Below are 16,944 nucleotides of genomic sequence, written 5' to 3'. Positions count from 1 at the left end.
GTGTGTGTGTGTGTGTGTGTGTGTGTGTGTGTGTCTGTCTGTGTATATATGCGTGTATATGTGTGTATATGTGTGTCTGTGTGTGTGTGTGTGTGTGTGTGTGTGTGTGTGTGTGTGTGTGTGTGTGTGTGTGTGTGTGTGTGTGTGTGTGCACACGCATGTGTGTGTGTGTGTGTGTGTGTGTGTGTGTGTGTGTTTGCCTGTCTCTGTCTGCCTCACCATGAGATCTATAGCACTATGAAAAAGGGAAGAAAATAACTCATAGCTGTGTTCACACACTGATGACAAGAATAATGTATTCCCTTTGCCTAATACTTAAATTGCCCTTGGAAGTTTTTACAGTTCAGTAATTCTAATGACTTTTTCAGCAATTGCTGAGAATAACAGTTTTCTGCTACCAAAGGGAGAAAGTTATCTTCCAAGAACACTTTCTCACAATCAGTTTTTATGTAGCCAGGCCCTTTAGGACCTTTAAGCCTTGGACATAGCTGATTCACTGCCCAAAAGCAGTCTTTGTTGATACTTTATTTTTAGATTTCATATCACTCTGTTGGTGTTACTTTGTTTTCTACATCAAATCCAGCAGAAAACTACTTGAAATAACATTTGTGTTGGCTAGAATTTGTAGTGGTAATGCAAGGATTATATACTATAGTAACTAAAAGCCGACAGTTTAGATTTTTAAGGTACAGTCTCAGCTCTCACTATATAAATGGCTGCAGGTGTGGGACTCAATCTCCCTTGTAAAATATCCTTTACTGAATAAATCATTAATTGCTCTTTCTTCACCAACTTTGGAAATATTGGCACCCAAGAAGACTATATGAGAAGTGTGGTCTTGTCACTGTAACAGTAGGAGAAGTCACAGTGAAATAGAGGCTGTGGTCGAGGATGATGACCATCTCACACATCTCCCACACATATAGTGTGATCATCACTTGCTAATACACCACTGAATATCCTGTAGATCTTTCTCAACCATAAACTAGTTTTCTCCACCCTCATGAGAAATGCCTTATGCATTATATTGTCCATTTTTTAATTCCTTTAGTTTTCTTACACAATCGACTTCCTTATTAACTGTCACACAATTCATTTTCCACATTCTAAGTCACCCTATCTTTTTTATTCTGAGCCAACTATATTTTCCTAAATAGCGCTTGTGATTGCTTGACTCCACTTAGATATTTAAACACTTCTTTAGAAAAATGTCACTTGCAAGTCTTTGATTCTAATTAGTCAAAAGAACTAGCCATTAGGATGATAATTTTGTATAAAAAGTTTGGACAAGATGGATGAAGAAAAAAATCACTTCACTGCAGAATACTTACAAAACAACTTGCTGGCATCCTGAAACAACTGAATCTGATGAAGATTCCATTGTTAACATTTTAAGATGCTGGCATTATGGATTCTGAAACCAGTGTGTATCATTTTTTCATAATACCTGGCGCTTGCACATATCATGCAGGTTTCCTACCAGTTGTGTCTCCTCTGTCTACCATAGCAAGAAAAAAAAAAAAGCAGAAACTATTGTTTAATAATCCAGTCAGACTGCTTCCTGTACATCTGATAATGACTCCTGTAGAATTACTTAAATAGAATATTTTATGCAGACTGATAGAGACAGTTTTTTACAGTGTTGTCATACTGACTGTGTACATAAAAGCTATCCATGGTTGGAATCAAATAAACTGAATCCGATATACTTATGAAACATCCTAGTCAGACTGCCTGAATCAGGCAAGGATCACTAATTAATCTTCAGGCCAATCTGTGGTCTTATCTTGAATCGTTTGGTCTGCCTTCTGCTGATGCTGGTGCTCTTGTATTGAAAGGATGGTATGATTTGTTAGTCAGCTAAAGATATCAAGGCTCAGACTACAGCGTAGTCAGTCTATTATTTGCCAAGCATCAGATTATAGCAAACTCTATTATTTACAAAACATCAGACTACAGCATACTGACTATATTAAACACTAAACAGATTATAGCAAATGGTATGTGTTATTTACCAAATATCAGTCTACAGCAAACTGTGTATGCTATTTATCAAATGTAAGAGTACAGCAAACTGTGTATGTTATTGATCAAAAGTTAGACAACAAACTACGTGTTATGTATGTTATCAAATATCAAACTACAACAGGCTATCCATGTTATTTACCAAATGTCAGACTACAGCAAACTGTGTACATTATTAACCAAAAGTCAGAGTGCAAGAAACTGTGTATGCTACTGACCAATGCTAGACAACATCAAACTGTATACTATGTACATCATTTACCAAATGTCAAACTACAGCAAACTCTGTAAGTTATGTACTATGCAACATTACAGTCTACTGCGCATGCTATTTACCAAATGTCAGAATACAGCAAACTGCATATGATATCTACCAAATGAAAGACTACAACAAACTGTGCATGTTATTTACCAAAAGACAAACAGCACACTGTATATACCAAATAAAAGATTATGGAAACTGTGTATGTTATTTACCAAAAGTCAGACAACACAAACTGTGTATACTAAGTTTGTTATTTATCAAATGTCAAACTATAAAAAAATCTGTTATTTACCAAATATCAAACTTCAAAAAACTTTGTGCTATTTACCATGTCACACTTATTGTATATTTTATTTGCCAAATGTCAGACTACAGCAAACTGTGCATGTTATTTACCAGATATTGAGCTACAGACAACAAACTTTGCAAGTTATTTCCCAAAGGACAGGCTACAACATACTGTATGTATTATTCACCAAATGTCAGATGATAACAAATTGTATAGGTCATTTACTGAATGTCAGAATACAGCATACTCTATGTATTATTCACCAAATGTAAGACTACAACAAACTGTGCATGTTATTTACCAAATGTCAGACAAGAGCAAATGGTGTGTTATCTACCAAATGTCAGATTACAACAAACTATGTAATGTTATTTAACAAAAGTCAGAGTACAACAAACTGTGTATATTATTGACCAAAAGTTAGACAACAGCAAACTATGTATACTGTGTATATTATTTAACAAATGTCAAACAACACAAAAACTGTTCGTTATGTACTAAATGTTTGGCTGTATACAACACACTTAGCTTGCTATTTACCAAAAGACAGACTACAGCATACTATATATATATTATTTACCAAATGTCAGACTCCAACATACTGTATATATTTATTTATTGGCATTTGATTAGTGGCAAAGTCTGACTGGGTAGGAGTCCATTTTCATTGGAGGCCTGGGGAGAAAAGCTCCAAAGTTTTATAAAACATTTTAAGAATAATAACTTTACAGTCTTTAGAAATAATACAAAAACAAATAGTTTAAATAATTATATGATATTAGACATAATATGAAAATGTTGGTTAAGAATAGATGCAAGTAATATGACCATGATTTAACAGTTAGAGACATTTTAGTTAGTTTATAGAGAAAGTAAAGGTAAGTTAGTATAATACAAGCAAGAATTGCAATACATAGTGAAAGAAAAGCAGGTTATGGTATATTTAGAGAGAAACCCAGTTGAAAGAAATTGATAGCAATAAGGAAGTGAGTGAAGAAGGGAAGGTAAAGCAATATAAGGTAAATGAGGATTTGTCCACATTTAGGGATATAGTTTATCCTTCTGTTGAGTAATAACAGAGCCACCTTTTGGCTAGGAAGTCTTTCAGAATGATTTTGAAGGATGGGAGGGAGGGTATTGACCTGATACGTAGAGATAAGGAGTTCCATGCAACATGGTAAGAGTATCGACAATGACCATCAGATTTGATAGGCCTCTAGACAGACAGGAATTTTTGACCAACTAGGAATATAGCTTTGTACAGTATTATTTAGTGCTGGACAAGCGGATGGATTCTGGATAATTTCATAGGTGGTAAGAAGCTGTGTATATGTTAGTTGATGGGGTAGTTCTAACCAATTTAGGCTTTTTAGTGCTATACAGTGGTGGGTTCTGAAAGGGGTATTTATTGCAAATTTAGCAATTTTGTTATAGAGTTGTTCAAGTTTAAATTTGTATGAAGCCTGGAGGTTAGTAAGGATGGGAGCACCATAAAGTAGTGAGGGAGGAAATAAGTTGATGCAAGTGTAGCATCGGTTAGAAAGTTTTTGTCTCTATAAAGCATGCCTAGTTTTTGATTAATTTTTCTTATGCAACTTTGTATGTGCAGGCCAAATTTAAGATTATCAACCACTATCATCCCTAATAATTTGCTAAGATTAGTGACTTCAATGGTTGTATTATCAAGAAAGAAGATTTTAAATTATTTTTTTGTGGGAGAATGATTTGGGGAAAAATAATAATTTGTTTTTTTAAGGTTGAACATTAGTTGTGAGTTACAAAGCCATGTTTCAGTTGCTGTTAAAGCTTCTTGAATATTTTTTGCAGGTGTGCCACATTGTAAGATATGCAAATGATTGTGGAGTCATCTGTGCACTGTGTTAGGGAGACCTGTTGTATGGATGAGTGGAGGTTGTCGGCCAAGGAGGGAGCCTTGTGGTACACTGGTAGTGACTGGCAGGCATGGAGAGAAGGTGGAGTGCCATTTTATTGACTGATTCCATAGAAGGGTGGGCTGAGCAAGATGTAATGAGAGCATTTGAAGTAGAAGTTTCCTGTGACAAACTGTGTCAAAGGCTTTAGACAAATCTAGAAATAAGGAGACTAGTTTGTCATTATCTCTAGCTCTATTGACAGTATTTATATAAGTTAGAAGTGTGGTGTTAGTACTGTGGGAAGGATGGAAGCCATGTTGTGTAGGGGATAGGAGTTCTTCTTGCAGGAGATAGTTTAGCAATCATTTTTGAATACATTTTTAAAGTATTATAGAGAGGGAGAATACGATTGCTATAGGTCTAAAATTAGTGATGTTTGTTGAATTTTCTCATTTCTGTAGAGGGATAATGTATGACATTTTTCAGAGAGGGAAAGTGTGATTCATAGAGTGGCCTATTTATAAGGCTTGAGACAGGGTAGGTAATGCTATCAGCTGCTCTTTTATGGTATTTGCTTGGAAGGCAATCAGTTGAAGTATATTATGGCTTGAGTTTGTTTAAGAGTAATCTTATATAGGATGTTGGTAGAGGTTTGAAGGTTAAAGCAGATGTGGTGATACATGGCTGCTGGGCAGGGTTCGGATTATATGTTGGGGAATCCTTGGTTAGATATGCTATATTACCTAGTATATAACAGCTGAATTACATTACAGTTTTGAGTAATGATTTATTGGGATAGGGGTTAGGGTTGAATTTATTGCTGGGATGCAAGAGTTCTTTAATGGCTATCAAGAATTTTTAAGGTTGTGTTTGCTATTATTCTGAAAGCCATCATTTTATAGTTTTTTGCCTTTGTTTGATTTTTAGTATGACTGCAAAGCACTCTGAAGTTTTCAAGCTTTTGTGGTGATTTATATTTATATTTTTGCTGTTCTTTCCATACTTTTTCTCTATCCTGCATTAGCATTCTACTCTTTTTAGATAGCCAGATTGCATTACTTGTTTTTAGTCTCTTCCTTGTAGGAGGTGCAAGGCTATTTAGGATATTTAGGAAAGTTGTACTGAACTCATTTTTAGCATCATCTAGGGAGGATTTTTAGGAAGTTCATGTTAATAGATGATAGGTTAGTCATGCACATTTCTGGGTTAAACTTGGAAAAGTTGGATGTTGTTTTATAAACATCTGTTTAAGCTGATATATGTGTGTGTGTGTGTGTGTGTGTGTGTGTGTGTGTGTGTGTGTGTGTGTGTAGTGTGTGTGTGTGTGTGTGTGTGTGTGTGTGTGTGTGTATATATATGTATTATACAATACATATATATATATATATCTATATATATATATATATATATATATATATATATACTCTATATATATATATATACACACACATATATATATATATATATATATATATATATATATATATATATAGTGTAAAATGGTACAGGAGGGAGAAAGGTAGTTGGGAATAGTGCTAAAAGAGGAAAGACCACAGTGAGTCAGGGCAGGAGAATACTGGGAAATTATAAGAACAGCGAGAATGTAAAAATGTTTATGAATGTAAGCAGGTAGTATTCTGACAGAGAACCACAGTAATATAGTGTATATATAAAGTTGTATAGAACAAGTTATCATAGCATAGCATAGCACTAAACTGATAAACACAATATAAAACCATCACTTAGTAACAATTCCTGGTATCAAAAGTGTTTATATATATATATATATATATATATATATATATATATATAAAATGTGTGTGTGTCTAAATATATATCAAAACACCTGGAACTGACATTACATACCCGTTAAAGGGTACAGGCTCAACATACATAAAGCTTATACAATTTGAATGAAATTGATACAAATACAACAGGCTGCCAAAAGTCTATTCATTATTCTACACAGCAATGTGAAGACATTGGTGATTGAGTGAAAGAGGATAGAAAAGTGAGTGGATATTTAGCAATACATTCTAGTGTAGTGACCCTTCTCCCCTCGGGTCAAATCATAACAGGGAGTAATCAGATTATAGCCAATACAAAGCAGTTAGCATAGAGGCACAAAGTAGAACCTTTTTTTCATTTCCTAAATGCAAAAACCTGTTAGCCATGAAGACTAAGTGACTGGCATATACAGTGTAATCTATTGGTCAAGAGAAAGGACAGTGGCCAAGTTAGTAAATGGTCCTTAGAGTGCAAGGACAACTCTGTCAGGGGGTGTTAAAAACTGATTCTCAACATGTGCAAACACATATTTGACTAGATAAAGTTACACAGCAAGTTTCTTCAAGCTAAGTTTGCTTGCATTGTACAAAGACAAAATTATCAGTGAAAATGTTTGGGAGTTGGCCCTTGTGGCAGAACCTAAGCAGTATCTGGATCAAATTTAGTGATCCCAGGCTCAGCCCTGTGAGGTATAATCAATGGCGCTTACGTTTCTTTATGAAATGCTTGTGGTTTTATCAGCAGAAGTGCTTTATTCTTTGGAGAATCTTGAAGTGCTTTATTTTTGGTGAACCTTGAAGTGAACTTAAAAGACTTAAACATACTTTGAGCTGTTTCTGCTTTGCTGGGATTACTTGTTTCTCTATTTTTACATCGGCCTTGGGTTTGTTTGTTCACTTTTGTGTTTGGGACATGGAAGAAACAGCTCCACAAAGAACTGAATTTGTACCAGTGGCATCCTTGTTTAATCGCCTTAAAGGAATTCTTACTGAAAATGAAAATCCGCTCCTGGGTGTAGATGATGACAGTTTCTGCCCAGAAGAAGTCACTAATTTTGAAGTGCAAAGGAAAATAAAAATGGTGAAGAAAGAACTTGAAGACAACATTTATCGCTTAAAACGGCTTCAATGCCAGCATTTTCATCTAGAAGCCAGTTTGCAGCATAAAGTGATACCGAGAGGACTCAGGATACTTAACATGCCAACTTATGGGAATTTGTATCCAGATTTGTTAGCAAGATGGCAACAAATAAACCTTAAGGCAAGTAATGATTATTTGAAGTTACTTTTAGACTTTTTTCTGCCTATTGAGGATGATTTAAGAAGTACAATTTACAAACAACAGCATAGACTGAATGAGTTGCAAGGCAGTGATAATGCTGACATCTTCATTAATGATGTTATAGAGAAAGTAGAAAGATATAAAGACAATTTGTTAAAACAGAAGAAAAAGAATTTACTTCGTGATAAAGCAGATTTTGCAAAGAATCATGTTTTGTTTGGCCTAAAGCAGTTATAAACTCTAATGCTAATGGTCAACGTCCTGTTAACCATGAACATGCCTTACAAAAATCACAGTTTGAAAGAAAACAAACTGTGAGACAACAGATGAGAACCATGGAAGATAATTTGGCTAGAGAGGAAGTAGCTCAAGCCTCACTACATGTAGCAAATGATGAAAATGGCCATGTTGTTAATTTGTTATCACCTTTAGAGGCAGGAGCCTCTGCAGTTCAAGATTCTGTCATTGGAACAAGGCAGGTTGGGGGGGGGCACAAAATATAATTTCCCCCAATTTAGCTACGTCCATTTATTTTACACCAGCAGAGAATGTGTCTGAGAATTTGCCTAACACTAGTGGTGTTGTGTTAGCCACAAGTACAGCTGTCAGACGTAAAATTCAATTAGAAAGTGGACAAACAGAAGAGCAAGACACTCAAAAAAACTTTTTTCCCATTTTTTCTCTCCCCATAAAGGGAGGAAGGAAAAGGTCGATGGACCAAGACGAACAGAGAAGTGTCAAACGGAAAGAACATACACAGCAACAACAAGAGGTAGTCAGGAAAAAAGTATGCACATAATGACTTTGGTATGGAATATTTCACGAGTCAAGTTGACTGAAAATGAACATAAAGTTTTAGAAAGAGGCATGAGCTTTGTACCCTCTTGTTCCATGGACATTACTGAAGCGTTACTTGCCATAAGACTTTTTGCTCGTAATGTGACTTTGAAATTACAGTTTAGTGATACCATACGTAATGAAGGTGCCACTTTTAAAAAGAAAAGTTGCTATAATCCCCACTTGCCTTCGACTATAAAAGTCTTTGTAAAAGCTGTAGAGAATGATTTATATGATGGTTATAATAACTTTAATATGTGTTTGCAAGATAATTTAAATGCAGATGAAAAAATAGCCTTATCCAATTTGAAGAAAAATGTTGATATTATTGTTTGCCCTGCTGATAAAGGGGGTCCAGTGGAAGTCATGGACAGGCAATACTATATAGAATCATTACAACACATGTTAAATTCGAATAGTTATGAATCAATTTGTCAGCAGGACATCTCTATATTGATACAGCGAGTGTATTCCATGCTACAAGACTGCCTTATGTTGGGACTATTTAGCTCAGACATGTATAAATTCTTTTTGGTAGAGTTTCCAGTTATACCTAGCTTTAATGGACTCCCTAAGGTCCATAAAGACATGTTCCATCCTAAATTCAGACCCATAGTGGCAGGATCAGGATGGCTTACTGAGCCCATTTCAGTGTTTTTGGATGCAGAATTAAAACAAGTATTACAACTTTATAAGTATGTACTTAAAGATACTGCTCAATTTCTGCAGGACACTTTTGAATTTGTTGAGACTTGCACCAATAAACAAGGCATTATTTTAGCAACCATGGACGTAGTATCCCTTTTCACTTGCATCCCTAATGACGAGGGTCTTGAAATAGTTAAAAAGGTACTGATGGACTTCTTGCCTTTGACCAAAGTAGATTTAATGATTTTGTTGTTAGAAACAGTACTAGAAAACAATGTTTTTCTGTTTATGGATAAATACTATAGGCAAACATGCGGTGTGGCAATGGGCACTAGCTGCGCCAATTCGTATGCAAACTTGGTGATGGTGGCATGGGAGACAGAAGTGATTTTATCCAATCCACAAGTCGTCTTTTTTAGACATTTTGTGGATGACCTATTCCTTTTTTGGGAAGGGTCTAGTTCTAGTTTGGAATCCTTTGTCCAACATGTTAATGAATTGGACAGGTTTTTAAAATTTACCATGGAGTATTCACTGACCAGTGTAAATTTTTTGAATGTCAATATTTTTAAAACCAAAGATGTTTTTTCTACTCGAATCTATCGTAAACCCTGTTATAGACCTTCATACCTCCATAGAGAGAGTATGCATGCACCGTTTGTATTCGACAACATAATAAAAGGACAAGCATTAAGAACTTCAAGATTATGTTGTGATGAAAACAGGTTGGCAACTGAGTTGACGTTCCTTAAACAAGGCTTAGGAAGGAGGGGCTATAGAACAAATGAGTTAAATAGTGTAGATTCTATAGTGCGTACCTTTAGAAGTACAAAAGGTAAGCCCTATTTTTCTAAAAGTGAAACCAGAGATGAGAATAGACCCACAGTGGACTGTAAACTTCCTATATTACTGCCGTACAGTAAGAATACTCCTACAATACAAAAAATAATACAGGACAACTGGAATATACTGCTAATAGATGACAAAATAAAAATGTTAGTAGGTAATTGTCCTGTGTATTCTTTCAGTAATAAATGGACCTTAAAACAACAACTTTGTTTCCCTAAACTTGTAGGTAAAGCCTCCCAAGAAGTTATGAATTATGGCACAACTAAATGTAATCAATGTGCCCAATGTGGCTTCATTGATGAATCCAGGTTTTTCAGGCATCCTGATACAGGAAGACTTTGGGAAGTTCTTTGCAAATCAACATGCATGACCAAGAATGTGGTCTATGTTGCATACTGTAAATTATGTTTTCATTTTTATGTTGGAAAGACAAACAGGACTTTAAGGGAACGCATCAGGGATCATATGTACTGTTATTCAAGGGGCGATGGCAGCAGTGCCATAGCTAGGCATATAATACATTATGGTTCTGAACACACTTTCTTGTTTCAAGTTTTGCATGTTCAAGAAGAAAGTATGAGGGGAGGAGACAAGGTAAACCTTACTGAAGTAGCTGAGATGAAGTGGATTCTGCGCTTGGCAGCACATAGAGGTAGAGGGCTGAATGACACAGTTCCTCTAAAACCTGCACTTAAAGCGAGATCCATTAGATAATTATTTTTATACAAGTGGTAGAGTGTTTGTTTTTACTTGCTGTCTTTACTAGTTTTAGGCATTGCAGCATTAGAACTATTTTTGTTATTTTTTGCAATTTAATACTGTAATAATATTTATGTGTATTTTTATTTTCTATGTAACAGTTTTACGTAGTAATTTTATAGTATTTGTTTTTCATATGTTTATATACTCAATACATAGAGCTTGACTTAATGTGTTAATATGTCTTTAAATTTTTAAATTTGGTATAAAAGGTTAGTTTACCCAAGATGCAGTACGTCTGAAGAAGCAGAATTTGTAATCTGTGAAAGCGCTTACGTTTCTTTATTAAATGCTTGTGGTTTTATCAGCAGAAGTGCTTTATTCTTTGGAGAATCTTGAAGTGAACTTAAAAGACTTAAACATACTTTGAGCTGTTTCTGCTTTGCTGGGATTACTTGTTTCTCCATTTTTACATCGGCCTTGGGTTTGTTTGTTCACTTTTATATATATATAATATATATATATATATATAAAATGTGTGTGTGTCTAAATATATATCAAAACACCTGGAACTGACATTACATACCCGTTAAAGGGTACAGGCTCAACATACATAAAGCTTATACAATTTGAATGAAATTGATACAAATACAACAGACTGCCAAAGTCTATTCATTATTCTACACAGCAATGTGAGGACATTGGTGACTGAGTGAAAGAGGATAGAAAAGTGAGTAGATATTTAGCAATACATTCTAGTGTAGTGACCCTTCTCCCCTCGGGTCAAATCATAACAGGGAGTAATCAGATTATAGCCAATACAAAGCAGTTAGGATAGAGGCACAAAGTAGAACCTTTTTTTCATTTCCTAAATGCAAAAACCTATTAGCCATGAAGACTAAGTGACTAGCATATATAGTGTAATCTATTGGTCAAGAGAAAGGACAGTGGCCATGTTAGTAAATGGTCCTTAGAGTGCAAGGACAACTCTGTCAGGAGGTGTTAAAAACTGATTCTCAACATGTGCAAACACATATTTGACTAGATAAAGTTACACAGCAAGGTTCTTCAAGCTAAGTTTGCTTGCATTGTACAAAGACAAAATTATCAGTGAAAATGTTTGGGAGTTGGCCCTTGTGGCAGAACCTAAGCAGTATCTGGATCAAATTTAGTGATCCCAGGCTCAGCCCTGTGAGGAAGTTGGTGACTGAGTGAAAGGACAGAGAACAGTGAGGGGATATTTAGCAATATATTCTAGTGCAGTGACTGTCCCACCCTCAGATCAAATTATAAGGGTTCCTATCAGCATTTTGAATGCTGAAAACACCAAAGTCAATTTCATTGAACTGAAATGTTCGAAATCTCAGAAGAGCGAACTGACGGAACATCGATTTCTTTCCCAGGGAAAGAAATCAGTGGGCCGTCTACGGAGTTTGCTATTTCCTCCACTGTGGTGCGGTCTCGGAGTTGGTATATTTAAGTAGGGAGGGTGTGGGGGGCACAGACCCCCACATTGGGGGGGGTGAAGCCCCCCACTTCTGTCAGCGTTTAAAGTATTTAAATTTTTTTTTTGCACGGAACACCTATTTCTTTCCCTGGGAAAGAAATTGGTGTTCCGTCAATTCGCTCTTTTGAGATTTCAAACATTTCAGTTTGATGAAATTGACTTTGACGTTTTCAGCATTCGAAATGCTGATATAGACCCAAATTGTAACCTGCATATGTCATTTATGAAATGTCAGTATCCAGCATAATGTAGATATTATTTGCCAAATGACAGATGGCAAGAAACTATGTATAAATAAAGCACCACACTGTAGAACAAACCAGACCTCACACCACAAGTTCCATGCAAGATGACTTCACTCAGTTAAGTACACAGACTGATTTATTAAAATAAAAAGAAACTTCTGCAGTAAAAGTTAACAGCAAAACTTAAAACTATTATACCATTAAGAGCAAATAACACTTCTCTGCACCTCAGCTTTCAGAATAGCCTTTTCAGAGTACGTTCTTAAGAAGAGAAGAGAAGAAACTATGTATGTTATTTACTAGAAATGAGACTACAAGAAACTGTGCATGTGATTTACCAAATGTCCGACAACAGCAAACTGTCTATATTATCTTCCAAAAGTCAGACTACAACAAACTGCGCATGCCATTTACTAAATGCCATACTACAACAAACTGTGCATGGTATTTACTAAATGTCACACTATAACAAAAATGTATATGTTATTTATCAAATGTCAGGCTACAACAAATTGTGTATGTTATTTATCAAATGTCAGACTACAGCAAATTAACATCAGACTATCTACCATAAGCTTTGCGTGTTATTTACCAAAAGTTCGAGTACAGCGTACTGTATATATTATTTACCGAATGTCAGACTACAGAAAACTGTGTATGCTATCTACCAAAAGTCAGACTACAGCAAAGTGTGCATGTAATTTACTCAATGTCACACTATAACAAACTGTACATGGTATTTATCAAATGTCACACTATAACACCAAATGTCACACTATAACAAAGTATAAGTGTTATTTACAAAAGTTCAGATTACAGCAAACTGTATATGTTATTTATCAAATGGCAGACTACAACAAACTGTGTATGTTATTAATCAAATGTCAGACTACAGCAAACTGTGTATGCTATTTACCAAAAATCAGAGTACAACAAATGTTGCATGTTATTTATCAAATATCAGATAACAGCAACAAATGTTGTATGTTATTTATCAAATGTCAGATGACACCAAACTGTGAATGGTATTTACCAGATGACAGGCTATTATAAACTGTGTATGCTACTTGCCAAATGTTAGACTACAAAATACTGAATATATTATTTACCAAATAACTGACTACAACAAACATGTTATTTACAAAAACTCAAACTATATCCAATAAACTGAGCATGTTATTTATCAAGTGTCAAACTACAGCATACTGTATATATTATTTCCCAAATGACAGACTACAACAAACTGTGAATGTTATTTACCAAGGGTCAGACTACAGAATTTTGTATATATATTATTCACACCATACTGTATACATTATTTACCTAATGGCAGAGTACAACTTGTTTTGGTAGACTACATAACTCTGTAGATCTATATCAACATCATTTACAGCATATTGTACATATTATTTACAAAATGGCTGGCTACAACAAATGTGCATGTCTTATTTACCAAACATTAGACTATATAAAAACTATGTGTGTCATTTATCAGAAGTCAGACCTCAGCAAACTGTATACATTTACAAAATATCACTCTACAACAAATTGTGTATGTTATTTGCCAGTTTCATACTACAACTATGCATGATATCACACTACAGTAAACTATGTTATTTAGCAAAGGTCAGTCTACAACAAACTGTGTATTTATTTACTAAATATCACACACACTACTTGTGTATGTTATCTACCAAAAGTCTAATCACAGTAAACTGTGTGTGTTATTACCAGACATCTCACTACAACAGACTATATAAGTTATTTAATAAATGTCAGGCTACAACAAACTGTTTTGACTGTGCATGATTGTCAGTGTTAACGTGATGTCCCATCCCTTGTTCCCTTGTACAAAAATGGGAAAAAGGGGTTTGTGGATTGACTGATTGATGAACAAACTCAGCATGTTATTTACCAAGTGCCAGATTTATCTATATCTATCAGTATATATATATATATATATATATATATATATATATATATATATATATATATATATATATATATACACACACACACACACACACACATATATATATATATATATATATATGTATATATATATGTATATGGGTCTACTGTTTTACATCGAAAATACACTTCTTCAAAATAGAGCAGTAGACCCTACACTTCAGCGAAAGTCCACTTCAACGAAAGTGCACTTTCGCTGAAGTCTTGTTCCTCGAGCTACCCCCCCCAAAAAATCCCACTAAAACATGTTTTTGCAGGGGGACAAGCCCCGCTGAACCTCCCACACCCCCACCTACTTAAATATACCAACTCCGAGATGGCACTACAGCGGGGAAAAGGGAATATTCCTATTCTGCGCTGTAGTGTGACTGCCAAAGTCAATGTTTGAAATTTCACTACTTCAAACAAGTGGACTCAGTGAAGTGGGGTTCGAAGTAGTCAAACTTCGAACATATGCACGGATCCCATATATATATATTTATATACTGTATATACACACATATATATATATATATATATATATTTATATACTGTATATATACACACACACACACACACACACACACACACACACACACATATATATATATATATATATATATATATATATATATATATATATGTGTGTGTGTTTATATATATTTATTATTTACCAAATGTAAGACTACAACAACAAACTGTATGTCATTTACCAAATACCAGACTACATACAATAAAATGTATTTACCAAATGTCAGACTAAAGCATACTGGATATATTATTTACCAAATGACATATTACAAGAAACTGTGCATGTTATTTACCAAATAACAGACTGCAACAAACTTTACATGTTATTTTCCAATTCTAACAGTAAAAAGGCACTAGCAAAGTTAAAGTATTCCCTCAGTCTGCCTTATAAAGGTCACAATACATATGCACACTGTGGGAGTTGCCTCCCATAAACAGTTTATTACACTTGTATATTGAATTTCCCCACTAGAAATTTTGAGTGACTTTGTACATAGGACAAACAAATAAACATACCTCTCAACTTTTTTGTGCAAGAATTATAGACAAATTCAACAATAATGGAGGGACAAAAGCCCCAAATCAGAAACATATTTTAAATATTGGTCATATATACTTAGAAAGACATTAGAATAACAAATTTTAAATTAGCAAGCATTTTCTGTATGTCATTAATGAGACATCCACATTGAACCTTTTTAACATGACTCAATGGAATAGCCACTCAGGTTAGAGGGACAGGTAAAACTATGAAGGTCTGGCTCCAGTTATATAAAAAAAGGATGCTCAGCCATCTCCTTTAATGAAAATGAATATTCCAATTTTTGAGATGGGTAAAACATTGTGTGATACTATGTGTTTATTCCTTTATTTATTTATTTCACTGGAGCTACAGTAGACATAATGCATAAAACACTGGAAAAGACCACCTTTTTTCAAAAAAAAATGTCAAGAAATAAAAGTATCCTATACCTCTAAAAAGTTACAAAAATCATACGTTAAAAAGTCATTAAATATGTACAGTGGCCATTATTTAAGTGCAATAATACTTTCCATTGTGGGCATCATATCAAAATAATTGGTCCTGCATTGGTGGGAGACCCTCTGCCTGGGTACTGTCTTCACAACAACCTTGCTGGTGTATTTTTCTGTAATGCCCACCACATCTGACATTATTACTCACATAATGCCTGCCTTTCAGTCAGGACCAGCCTTTGGTCAATTGGTGCCCTAGGCAAAAGGGCTCCACAGCGCCCCCCACACCACTTAATGCCCCCATCCTGGCATACCTACATCATCCAGATTATTTGGAAAGTGCCCCTGCTAGAGCTGCAGGTCAGCAATACTTTGTGTCTGCATATTCTCTTAGTCTTTCTTTATATAGTTTTGCTACAGAGTAAGCACTGTTTTTGCATCTATTCTCAGAACTACTTCTATGAGTTCTCCATAAATGCATGCATTTGTTTTGATAAGTGTTTACGAGATTCTCATCTTGTTCAAGTCCGACAGACTGTGCATAAAATGTAGCATCAACAAAAGTTGATCTTTATTTCAAACAAAAGCAGCATATGTACAATTCAGCATGGAGATGGGAAAGCAGTTCATCTTCCAGCAGTGCACAAAGCAGAGTTGGTTGAGGGCAAAGCGTAGATGGACCAGCTAATATTGATGCTTGATACACATGTAGGATGCAGCAAATCAATCAGTAGAAAGGAAAGAACACCACCTTAAAGTGAAAAAATTTACTTTTGTATTAAACATCATTACTGAGTTTATCTCCCTTAAGAATATAACACATACATTTGAAACATTAATTTTCTTCGTAAAGAGAATGTAAGAAGGTTGTCTTTGAGATATTCAGCTGGTCTTTTGAATCTAGCAAACCTTTCCAGTTCTAGTTCAGAAACAAGAGATAGTTGATACATGGATGAACCTTAGTTTCCATCAGAGCTTTGTTCAGAATGCGATGCTCGGGGCCTACACAATGCCAAAATGAATATCCTACATGGACTCATTAAGTTAGTTCTAATGTATAAAACAGTGAATCGCTAAAGAGCTTAGAAGTCTTTACAGTTTGAGGCCATGAGTCAGTGGAAAGCAATTCCTGCGTTCTACAAAAGACAAGGATTTTTACTTTTAAGAAACTTATGAAAAGT

Source organism: Protopterus annectens, chromosome 1.part1 (assembly GCF_019279795.1).
Source record: "Protopterus annectens isolate FY-2018-M chromosome 1.part1, PAN1.0, whole genome shotgun sequence".
NCBI lineage: Eukaryota > Metazoa > Chordata > Ceratodontiformes > Protopteridae > Protopterus > Protopterus annectens.
Note: the sequence above shows the minus strand (reverse complement) of the source record.